Source organism: Otolemur garnettii, unplaced genomic scaffold, assembly GCF_000181295.1.
Source record: "Otolemur garnettii isolate 467f Iridium unplaced genomic scaffold, OtoGar3 scaffold00109, whole genome shotgun sequence".
Lineage (NCBI taxonomy): Eukaryota > Metazoa > Chordata > Mammalia > Primates > Galagidae > Otolemur > Otolemur garnettii.
The window spans coordinates 4,737,906-4,749,599 of record NW_003852504.1 but is presented as its reverse complement, the minus strand read 5'-3'; the positions used below and the strand labels follow the sequence as shown (position 1 = coordinate 4,749,599).

At 40.8% G+C, this 11,694-nt stretch overlaps 1 protein-coding gene across 2 annotated transcripts in view; it reads left to right on the top strand.

The window, feature by feature from the left end:
* The window catches only part of HS6ST2 (heparan sulfate 6-O-sulfotransferase 2), a 320,090-nt gene that overhangs the window by 148,205 nt on the left and 160,191 nt on the right, over positions 1-11,694 (top strand). The gene's annotated exons all lie outside the window — the stretch shown is intronic.

Here is an 11,694-nt window from a genome sequence, read left to right as displayed (position 1 = left end):
CCAAGTAGCTGGGACCACAGGCACCTGCCACAATGCTCGGCTATTTTTTGGTTGCAGCCATCATTGTTGTTTGGCAGGCCTGGGCTGGATTCAAATCCGCCACCTTAGGTGTATGTGGTTGGCACCTTAGCCACTTGAGCCATAGGTGCCGAGCCTAGATGAGAATTTCAATCTCAGTCTCTACATTACTTTTTTTTTTTTTTGAGATGGAATCTCACTATGTCGCTCTCAGTAGTGTACTGTGGCATCATAGCTCACAGCAACCTCAAACTCCGGGGCTTGAGCAATTCTCTTGCCTCAGCCTCCCAAGTAGCCAGGACTACAGGTGCCTGATACAACATCCAGCTATTTTTTGTTGCAGTTGTCATTGTTTTTCAGCTGCCCCAAGCCAGGTTTGAACCTGCCAGCCTCGGTGTATGTGGCTGGCCCTGTAACCACTGTGCTACAGGCCCTGAGTCTCTACATTCCTTTTTTTAAAGTCACTAAGGTCCTAGACTTCTATGGTAATGCTGCATCATTCTGAGGTTCCAACTGAAGTATGCAGTAGGTACTCCTTTTGCTTCCTTCGTGCATCCTGGGAGCCTACAGCATTAGGTATGAGATGTGAATGGAAAAGCAGCCCTCCCCTTGTGGATGTGACTCTACTACTCCTCACCCCAAGTTCTTCAAACTTTCTGACCTTCGCTTTCTGGGTATTCTCTCTAGATGACCAACTTGAATTCAACACTTGAATCAGTTCCTCTTTCACAGGAACCAATGAGAACTTGCCTCTTCTTCCCCACCCCTCCTCCTCCTAATGCACACTCATGTGTGTAAATACGCACATGCACAAGTTTACACATTCTGCCACCATCACTAGGGAAAGAATTGGACCCAAACCTCTCTTTGCACTTAGGATCGCAAAGTGACAGCCAAACTTTTACACAGTTAGGCATTAAATGGGATTCCATTCTCCTTGTCAAGTTTCAGACGGGGGAGAGCCCAGAATCCCAACAGTGTGGTATTGGTAAGCACTTTTTACAGGTGATAAGCTAATCAATGTGCAGTTAGGCAGTCTGAAGGCTTCAGCTTTCATCTGAGTTGGAAAATGTAAGGGGCTTGGCATTATGGCTTCCATCCTTATAACTTTTCTTTGAGCTTAGCATGCTTTTTTTCCCCACCAATTACTTTGCTCCCTCCATCCACCAAGTACCCACTGCAATCAAGGAGAAAGTACATGACAGATTAATCGAATCTTTGTGACTTTTTAGCACTCAGGGTCTATAGAATTCTTGGCATTGTAGTTACTTGTATTCCTTTTAATGGAGCCCAACACCCCCCTTCAGGCTGGGCGCATTTACCTGCCCAGAATTCACTGGCTGAAGACCAGCAGGTGGGCTAATCAGAGAGCACTGAAGTTTTCTGGCTCAAAGAATGTAATGCAGTGTGTTTACAAATCCATCCTTCCACCTCTGCCCTAAATTTTGCTTTCCTTTCTATGATTTTAGCACTTTGAGTTTACATTAAGTTCTCAGTTCTTTAAAGTAGACTAAAAAAATTAAGAATAAAGTGTAGCAGCGCTTCACCCCCCCACTGACAAAATAGGGGTAATTGGCTCTAAAGGATCTTCGAGTCTCTTGCTTCTTTCAGAGACCTTAATAGCTCTCTTGCCTTTGCTCCATGGGTTGGGCCTGCGTCTGTAGACCAACAAGGGGGCAATGGTTGGAGGTAGTTGTCGGAGTTCAGAGCCCTGCTTGCCATGGAAAGCTTCTTGAATTGAATAGTGACTATCTGGCTGGATGCCTCTGAAGATGTCTCAGTGAAGGCCTATTTTATGAATGGACCTTCGTTTATTTCAAAGCCAGACTGCTGTTCAAACCTGTTTGTTGCACTTTATGTGATGGACACTGGAAATACAAACAAAGTTCCGTAGAAAACACTCCCATGAAATTTACCAGTCCGGGTATGATCTCCACTTTCTGTGCAGTCAGGGCATAGCCATTTACTTTTTATTGAAACCATATGGTAGGTATTTAGAGCAATCCCTAGGCCAGACCCAGTCATGGTACCATCCAGGGGAGCAAGAATTAAAAATGGGAAAATGGTATCCAGGTGGCAAGAGGAATTCAGTAGGTGGGAAGGGAAATATTTATAGTTAACGAGCTTTCATAATAACAGAAATAAGGCAGATGTGATTTGCAGATGTGTAAGCAGGCAGTCCCTGGCTAGGAAAAAGGAAACTTGGAGAGGATTCTCAGAACTGTGCCTCCCCTGGACCCAAACCATCCTTCTGTTCCCTCCTTTCCCTCGAATAGACTCAATAAATATCATTAAGCTTTGAGAATTCATTGAAAATAATAAATGCCAATGATCGGTAAGTGGTGCATGCTAGGCGCCATGCTAAGAGTTTTACTCACATCACCCCGCATCATCCTCACATGGATCTGTGAAGTGGGAGATATGGTCCCCATGTCACAGATGAGAAAACTGAGGCTCAGACATTAAGTTGATGAAGAGCACATAGCTAGGAAGTCACAGAGCTGTGACGTGATTCAAGGTTTCTCTGATTTCAAGGCCCTTGCTGTCTATAATCTTTGGAAGTCCAGAAAAGGAGGAAAGGCACTTGTAAACTTTACTAAAGGATCACAGCCTCTCTAGGGGAAGGGTTTGGGGCACATAGGCTATGGCTCCTGTGAGCCAGCCAGAGCTGCCTAAGCAGCCCTAGGTCTGGAAGCACACAGGTCTCTGTCACAAGGAAGCTTCTAGCTGGTCATGTTCCTTCAGCCCCTTAGTGCAGCCTAGGAATGGTAAGGAGAATGTGAGGGGGGCTTTGAAACACCCACAGAAAGGCATCAGCACCATCCCCTTCACTCCCGGTCTCAGTGAAGGGAAGGAAGGAGCGACCCTAGCTAGGGAGAGGAAGGGAAGAAGCTGAAGACAGATTTCTATTGCTCCCAATTGAATCACCTTTCCCGCAGCCCCCTGTGAATCCCATTGCCTGCAGGCTTTCAGGGAATCAAACTGGGACTTTGGTCTCGAAGTGTCCTTTTGGAACAAAGATGCACCCTAGCAGAGTGCAGTCCTAAAATGGCCCCCAACACATGTGGGGCCGTGGAAAGGACCTTGAACTAGGTGTCACAAGATCCGACATCAGGGCCAGGTCTACCATCTCTGAGGCATGTGACTGTGGGCAAGTTACTTAACTAAAACTTTGGCCTCTAGACAGTGACTAACATGAGCCTTCCCTTTTGTGCATCGTTGGATCATGATAAAGAATAAATGGGGACATATATGTGAAAGTATTTCAAACATCTAACGCTCCACATAAATACACATATAACTGATTCTGAGAAATTTTAAGAAAGAGTAGCCTCACAATTGATATTATCCTTTAGATGAGAGAAAATTGGTGCTGTCTTCCCCGCTTGGTGGACAGGCTTTCTCGTCCTTAAAGCACATTTCCAGAGCAGAAGGAAGCCTTCATCTAAGCCCAAGCGCTACATTTCTGATACGAGATTTAGTTTGAGATTTAAATGAACCCTGTCTCTCAAGACACAGCTTTGCATCTATTTTGCATTCAAATTTATTTATCTAGAGACAAAATTGTGCATTCTTTAATTCTACTCACAGCATATGCAAGCAGACCAAATGAGGTGCTGATCCAGCAAAATGGCAAGTAGCCTTTTGCTTCCCTGCAACTGCTAATTTTACAAATGGCAGAGTGTTGAAACGTGGCACGGAATATCTATTTTACTAGAATCTGGCAAAACGGGCACATATGGTCTTGTCAAGAATGAATCAAACACAATTCCAGGATTATAATTAAGTAGTTGAAATTCCGAAAGGAGGAACTGAACATGAAGAAAGGGAGATTTAGATTGCTTTTGGTTCGCTTTCTCTCAGGCTTCTTCCTTGGCACATTATCACCAGCATAGCTATTTTGATTTCTTAACCTGAGAAACATTTAATTGTAAAATATTAAACATTTTCACCCCAACTCGGATCATACTTGATTTAGCATCTGTACACCATTCTTAGGGTATCCCATATAAATATTTAGGTTCACATCTCCCAACAAAGCTAAACTTTGGACCAATTCCATAGCAAGTCAACCAAGATAAAGAAGAAAGATGGGAACCCATGTAGAAGAAAACACACTCTCTCAATTGCTCTCTCTTTTAGTAGTTTTTCCACCTAAAGGCAAGGACCATGCCCCATTCTGGTCTGGAAGCCCAGCATCTAGTAGAAGGGCTGGCATGTAAAAAAAAAAATTGATTTGGAGATTTGCAACTTGTCTTCCAAAAACATTCCCAGTGTTTCTCTTAGAGTGGCTGTGGACCTCATTTTAAGTCCTAATTGATAACTCACCATCTATACTTTAAAAACTCAGGTCACCCTAAAAATGGAAACAACCCATGTGCCCATCACCTGATGAATGGGTAACCAACATGTGGCATATCCATACAGTGACGTATTATTCAGCCCTAAACAAGAATGATCCATGCTGTAACGTGGATGAACCATGGGGATGTTACACTAAGTGGAAGAAGCTAGACACAAAAGACCCCATACATTTATGTGAAATATCACACTAGGCACATCCATAGAGACAGAGAGCAAGTTAGTGGCTGCCAGGTGAAGGGAGGAGGGCAACGGTTGGAAGATGATCCTAAAAGGATGTGGAGTTTCTATTTGGGATGTTGAAATCTTCTTAAATTGATTGTGGTAATGGTTGCACCACTCCGAATACATGAAATACCTTGAATTATACACTTTGTTATTTTTTAAATTTCAGAATAAGATGAGGGTACAAATAATTAGGTTCCATTGTTTGTGTTTGCTATGTAAAATCCAGGTTGTATCTGGGCCTCTCATCCAGGAGTTGTGCCAAATCCCTACATTGTGCCCATTGGGTAAGCGATTACCAAACCCTCTCTCTCCTCCTCACTCTTCCCTCCCTCCTTTTTTCTTCTCCTTCCCTCCTCCTCTGCCCCCCCCATTTGAGTTTAATGCAATTTTTCTCTTTATGGGCATGTACTTATCCATCTACTAGTCTCATATTAGTTTTGAGTACACTGGACACTTGCTTTTCCATTGTGATACTTTACTAAGGAGAATGTTCTTCAACCCCCTCCGGGTAAATACAAAAGATGTAAAATCTCCATCTTTTGATGGCTGAATAGTATTCGATGGATACATATGCCATAGTTTATTGATCCATTCATGGGCACTTGGGTTGGTTCCACATCTTGGTGATTGTGAATTAAGGTGTGAAAAACATTCAAGTGTAAATGTCCTTATGGTAAAATGATTTTTTTTACTTCTTTGTAGATACCTAATAATGGGATTGTGGGATCAAATGGAAGATCTACTTTTGGCTCTTTGAGGAGTCTCCACACTTCTTTCCAAAGAGGCTATACGAGCTTGCAATCCCACTAACAGTGTACTCATTCTCAATTGAAGCAACACCAAAAATAAACAAATGGGACATGATCAAGTTATAAAGCTTCTGCACAGCTAAGGGCATAGCAAGTAAAGCACACAGACAGCCTCCAGAATGGGAGAAGATGTTTGCATGCTACAAATCTGACAAAGGGTTGATAACTAGGATGTACAGAGAAGTCAAACTAATCAACAAGAAAAGAGCAAAGAATTTCACCTATCACTGGGCAAAAGACATGAACAGATCCTTCTTTGAAGAAGACAGGCCAACAGACACATGAGAAAATACTCATTATCCCCAATGATCAGAGAAATACAAATTAAAACCACCCTGAGATATTACCTAACCCCAATGAGAATAGCCCACATCACAAAGTCCCAACATGCAGATGCTGGCGTGGATGTGGAGAGAAGGGAACCCTTTTACACTTTTAGTGGGATTGAAAACTAATACACCCTTTATGGAAAGACGTATGGAGACTCCTCAAAGAGCTAAAAGTAGAATTATACACTTTAAACAGGTGACTTGTATGGTATGTGAATTATGTCTGAATAAAGCCATTAGATAGAAATGTTTCTCCCAGATGTTTTTGGTGTGCACTTCTAGTTCAGAAGCTGGAGCTGGGTTTATAGTTCCTAACCTCAGTTTTGCAGTTTTGGCTCCTCTTTTCTCCTCTCAGATCTTAGGATATTCAGGTTCCTCCCAGCCTACCTAGTTTTTTTTTTTTTTTTTTGACAGAATCTCACTTACCTGGTCAATTTAAATAGAGTACTGTGGTGTCTTAGCTCACAGCAACCTCAAATTCTTGAGCTCAAGTGATTTCTCTTGCCTCAGCCTTCCAAAAAGCTGGTTCTACAGCTGTCTGCCACAATGCCTGGCTATTTTTTAGAGACAGGGTCTCACTCTTGCTCAGGCTAGTCTCAAACTCCTGAGCTCAGGCTGGTCTCAAACTCCTGAGCTCAGGCAATCTACTCACCTCAGCCTCCCAGAGTGGTAGGAGTACAGGTGTGCGTCCAGCCTCCTACCTAATTTTTGTTCTCTTTCTGAGAACAAAGAACTCCCTTGAAGAGCATTGATATCATGGAGGGGGAAACAAGAACTTTTAGTTTCAAGCTGCGTCTACCCATAACCACCCTGCGCCCACTTGGGTAGGTGCTTTACCATGAAGGTCAGTACCCAGTTATCCCCATTCTCATGTTTTCCTAGAGCCTACCAAAGCCCAAATCAGGTTACTCCCTTTAAGCATGAAATAGTTTGAATATTTTTCTTCCACAAGAATGCAGTAATTCTATTAGGGAAAGCAGCTGCTACAAAATAATTTTTTTGTTTCATATAGGAAATGGTAACGTTCAAGAGAAAAATGGGTAGTATTTTTAACTCTGATTTAACATGACAAACCCAAAATAACGAGCACTGAGCTGTATACTTCATTCATTATGTCGTCTTTCTGATTATTTAAAGAAAAGAAAAAGGAAAAGAAAAACTTTCTTGCTTGTTCAAACCTCAAACTACTTTCAATTTCTGACTTTAAAGGGAGTTGATCCAAAGTAAGAAAATATTTTGACACCTGACAAAACATTCTTTTTTATAAATTAGATAGTGATTTCTAAATAACTGATAGATATAAAAAAAACTTTTCATAAAAACTTCATCAATAAGCTTCTAGAAAGATCATATTGTAGATGAAATTATGAAGAGCGTCCTGGAGGCCTATGCTGGAAAGCCAGTGTGCCTTTAATTCAACTAAAAAATATTTATTCAATAGTTAAAGATGAGCTGTGGTATCAAATATTTAAATGTTGATAAAAATAAAAGATTTCTTCAAAACAGACCATGTTCTACTTAGAACAGTTTTTTGAGGGCTGTTCCCTGACTGTATGACCAAAAATAAGACTGGTATACCTATCACTTCTCCATGGCTTTGAATGTGAACGTATCTTAAGATTTCCTTTGAAGAGTCTTTAAAAGCATATTTTACCAAGATTTTTCAAAATTCAACTTTTATTCTGTTTTGTTATGTTTTAAGGCAGGGTCTTGCTCTATTGCCCAGGCTGGAGTACAGTGGTGTGATCATTGCTCACTGTAGCCTTGATCTCCTGGGCTCAAGCAATCCTTCTACCTTAGTCTCTGGGGTAGCTGGGACTGCAGTTGTGTACAACCAGGCCTGGCTAATTTTTAAGTTTTGGGGGGAGAGACTAGGTCTTTCTATGCTCTAACTCCTGGCCTCCAGCAATCCTCCTTCCTTGGCCTTCCAAAGTGCTGGGATTAATAGGTAGGAGCCAACAGTGCCTAGCTTCAATCTATGTTTTAATGTTTATCCATTGCCAGGCACCATATTTTAGTGTCCTTGGTACCCTGAACAGTGCTACTTTTAGAGATATGTATGTATCTATTTTCTTAACTCATTTTTAGTTACAAAGAATTATTCTGCAAACATCACCATGAAAAACAGCCAAATACTGAGACTTCAAGGATTATTTGATACCCTATAATTAATTTCATGATGCCCCCCCCAAAGAGAAATGCCATAAGTGGCTGAAGGAATGAATGAAAGAATGGATGGATGGATGAATACATTATCATCCATTCATTCAAAAATACTTGCGAGTACACATATATATACCATGGAGATGCTGAGGGCTTGATTTCAGGCCACTGCAATAAAGTAAATAATGCAGTGACACATGTCACATGAATTTTGTGCTTTCCCATAGCATATAAAGGTTATGTTTATATTATACTTAGTCTATTATGTGTAGAATAGCATTATGTCTGGAAAAACAATGTACATACCTTAATTAAAATAACTATTGCTAAAAATTGCTAGCAATCATCTGAGTCTTCAGGAAGGAACAATCTTTTTGCTGGTGAAGGGTCTTGCCTTGATGTAGATGGCTGTTGACTGATCAGGGTAGTGGTTGATGAAGGCTGGGGTGGCTGTGACAATTTCTTAAAATAAGACAATAGTGAGGTTTGTCACGTCAGTTCACTTTCACAAGATTTCTTGGTAGCATATGATGCTGTATGGTAGCATTTTACTCATAGTAGAAATTTCCGATCCTGACCCTGATTTAATTAACTAAGTTTGTGTATGATTCTAAATCCTTTGTTGTCATTTCAACAAAGTTCACAGCATCTTAACCAGGAATAGGTTCCATCTCAGGAAATTACTTTCTTGCCCATCCATAAGAAGCAGCTCTTCACTCCTTCAAGCTTCATCATGAGATTGTGGCAGTTCAGTAGCATCTTCAGGCTCCACTTCTAATCCTAGCTCTCTTGCTATTTCTACCACACTTTAGTTACTTCCTCCTTTCGAGCCCTCAATGCATTCATGAGGGTTGGAATCAACTTCTTCCCAACTCCATTTAATGTTGAGTTTTTGACTTATTCTCATGAATTACGAGTGTTCATAATTGCCCTCAAGAATGATAAATCTTTTCCTCAGATGGCTTTCAATTTCTTTGCCCACACTTATCAGAGGAATCACTGATAAAAAAAATCATGGCAAGTTTAGCCTTAGGGAAAAATATTTCTTAAGTAATAAGTTTTGAAAGTGGAAATTACTTGATCAGTGGGATGTTGCATTAGAAGGCATGAAAACAACGTTAATCTCCATGTACATCTCCAGCAGAGCTCTTAGCTGACCAGGTGCATTTTCAATGAGAAGTAATATTTTGAAAGGAATCTTTTTCCCAAGCAGTAGTTCTCAAAAGTGGGCTTAAAATATTCAGTCAACCATGCCATAAATGGATGTGCTGTCATGCAGACTCTGTTTCATTCATAGAGCACAGAGTAGATTTAGCATAATTCTTAAGAAACCTAGAATTTTCAGAATGGTAAATAAGCATTGGCTTTAACTTAAAGTCACCAACTGCAGTGGCCCCTCACAAGCCAGCCAGCCTGTCCTTTGAAATTTTTGAAGCCAGGCTTTGACTTTTCCTTTCTAGCTATGAAAGTCCTATATAGCATCTTCTTTCAATAATCAGACTATTTCATCTGCATTGAAAATGTGTTGTTTGGTGTAGCCACCTTCATGAGTTACCTTAGCAATATCTTCTGGGTAATTTCCTACAGCTTCTACATCAGCACTTGCTGCTTCACCTTGTATTTCCATGTTATAAAGACAGCTTCTTTCCTTCAACTTCACGAGCCCATCTCTGCTAGCTTCAGATATTTCTTCTGCAGCTTCCTCATCTCTCTTGGCCATCAGCAAGTTGAAGAGAGTTAGGGCCTTGCTCTGGACTAAGCTTTAGCTTCAGGGAATGTTGTGGCTGGTTTGATCTTCTATCCAGATCACTAAAACTTTCTCCATACAAGCAATAAGGCTGTTTTGCTTTCTTATCATTTGTGTGTTCACTGAAGTAGCACTTTTAATTTCCTTCAGAACTTTTCCTTTGCATTCACAACTTGGCTAACTGTTTGATACAAATGCAAGAGGCCTGGCTTTCAGCAGGAGGCTTAGCTTTTAGCCTATCTTGCCTTTTGACATGCCTTACTTGTTAATCATTTCTTCACTTAATCATTTCTAGCTTTCAATGTAAAGTGAGAGACATGTGACTCTTCCTTTCATTCAAATACTTATAGCCCAGGGTAGGGCTGTTAATCGGCCTAACTTCAATATTGTTATGTCTTAGGGAGTTGAAGACCTGAGAAGGAGAGAGATGGGAGAATGGCCAGTTGGTGGAAGTCAGAACACACGCAACATTTATCAGTTAAGCTCACCATCGTATATGGGTGCAATTCATGGTGCCTCAAAATGATTACAATAGTATCACCAATGATCACTGATCATTGATTACAATAACACATATAATAATAGTGAAAAGATTTGAAACATTGTGTGAATTACCAAAATATGACCCAGAAACATGAAGTGAGTGAGCACATACTGGTGGAAAAATGGAACCAACAGACTGGCTCAATGCAGGGTTGCCACAAACCTTCAATTTGCAAAAATCACAATATCTATGTGTGATAAAGCAAAGTGAAATAAAATGAGGTATGCCCATATCTATTTTCTGAATTCATTTTTGGTTGTAAAGAATCAATCTGTAAACATCACGAAAAACAACCAAATAGTGAGTCTTCAAGGATTATTTAATACCCTACAATCAGTTTTGTGACCAAACAGATCATTGCCTTGAATGACTAGAGGGATGAATGAATGAATGAATGAATGGATAGATGAGTGCATATTATCCATTCATTCAAAAATACTTTTGAGTATATAATGCCAACAATGGAAAGTTCTCTAAATGGAGAAGAATCAAGTGTTATGAGAGCATATACAGGGTGTCCATAAAGTTTGTTTGCTATTTAAAGTAGACAACTATTTTATTTTTTTACTTTTTTGAGACAGTTCTACTTTGTCACCCCTGGTAGAGTGCTGAGACATCATAGCTCACAGCAACCTCAAACTCTTGGGCTCAGGTCATCCTCTTGCCTCAGCCTCCTGAGTAGCTGGGACTACAGGCGCCCACCATCATGCCCAGCTATTTTTAGAGATGGGGGTCTCGCTCTTGCTCAGGCTGGTCTTGAACTCGTGAGCTCAGGCAGTCCACCTGCCTCGGCCTCCCAGAGTGCTAGGATTATAGGCGTGAGCCACTGCACCAGGCCATGTAACTATTTTAAATTGCACACGTGAACTTTATGGACTTCCTGTATTAGGGACCTGTACTCCAGCCTGGGATGTCATGTTTAACCTGATACCTGAATGTGAATAGAAGCTAAGAGGGGGAAGCCTGGGAGGGGAGGCCATGTAGAGGCAAGGTGTGATGCCAGGAAAGGAGGACAAAGATAATAAGAACGTATCTGCAATAAAGACAAACAAAAAGCAAAGAGAAAGAAGAAGGGAATGAAAAGGGTTAAAGGTACAATTTTCAAGATGACAGAACAGTGGGTGGACAAGTAGCATGCTAGGGGTGGTGGTGCAGAAAGTCCGAGGAAATTTAAAATACTAAATCTTTGTAGTTTGGAAGACTTGGTTAACCAGAGTGACTCATTCCTAAATTATGCCTCATATTCAGAATTTTATGGAAAAGCAAGCAGGCTGGCCCTGGGCATTTCTAAACACAAACTGCTGCTTCAACTTCAACATCTGACAGAGGTTCTGATAATAACAAAACCTACATTTTATAGCTGAAAACAGAGTGCTTATTGTTAAAATTGACAAAGCAGTGCTCACATGCCAACCACTGTTCCAGGTGTTCACTTTATCTTATCTCATTGAGTTCTCAAAAGAACCCGCTGAATAGAAACGATTATGATCCCCG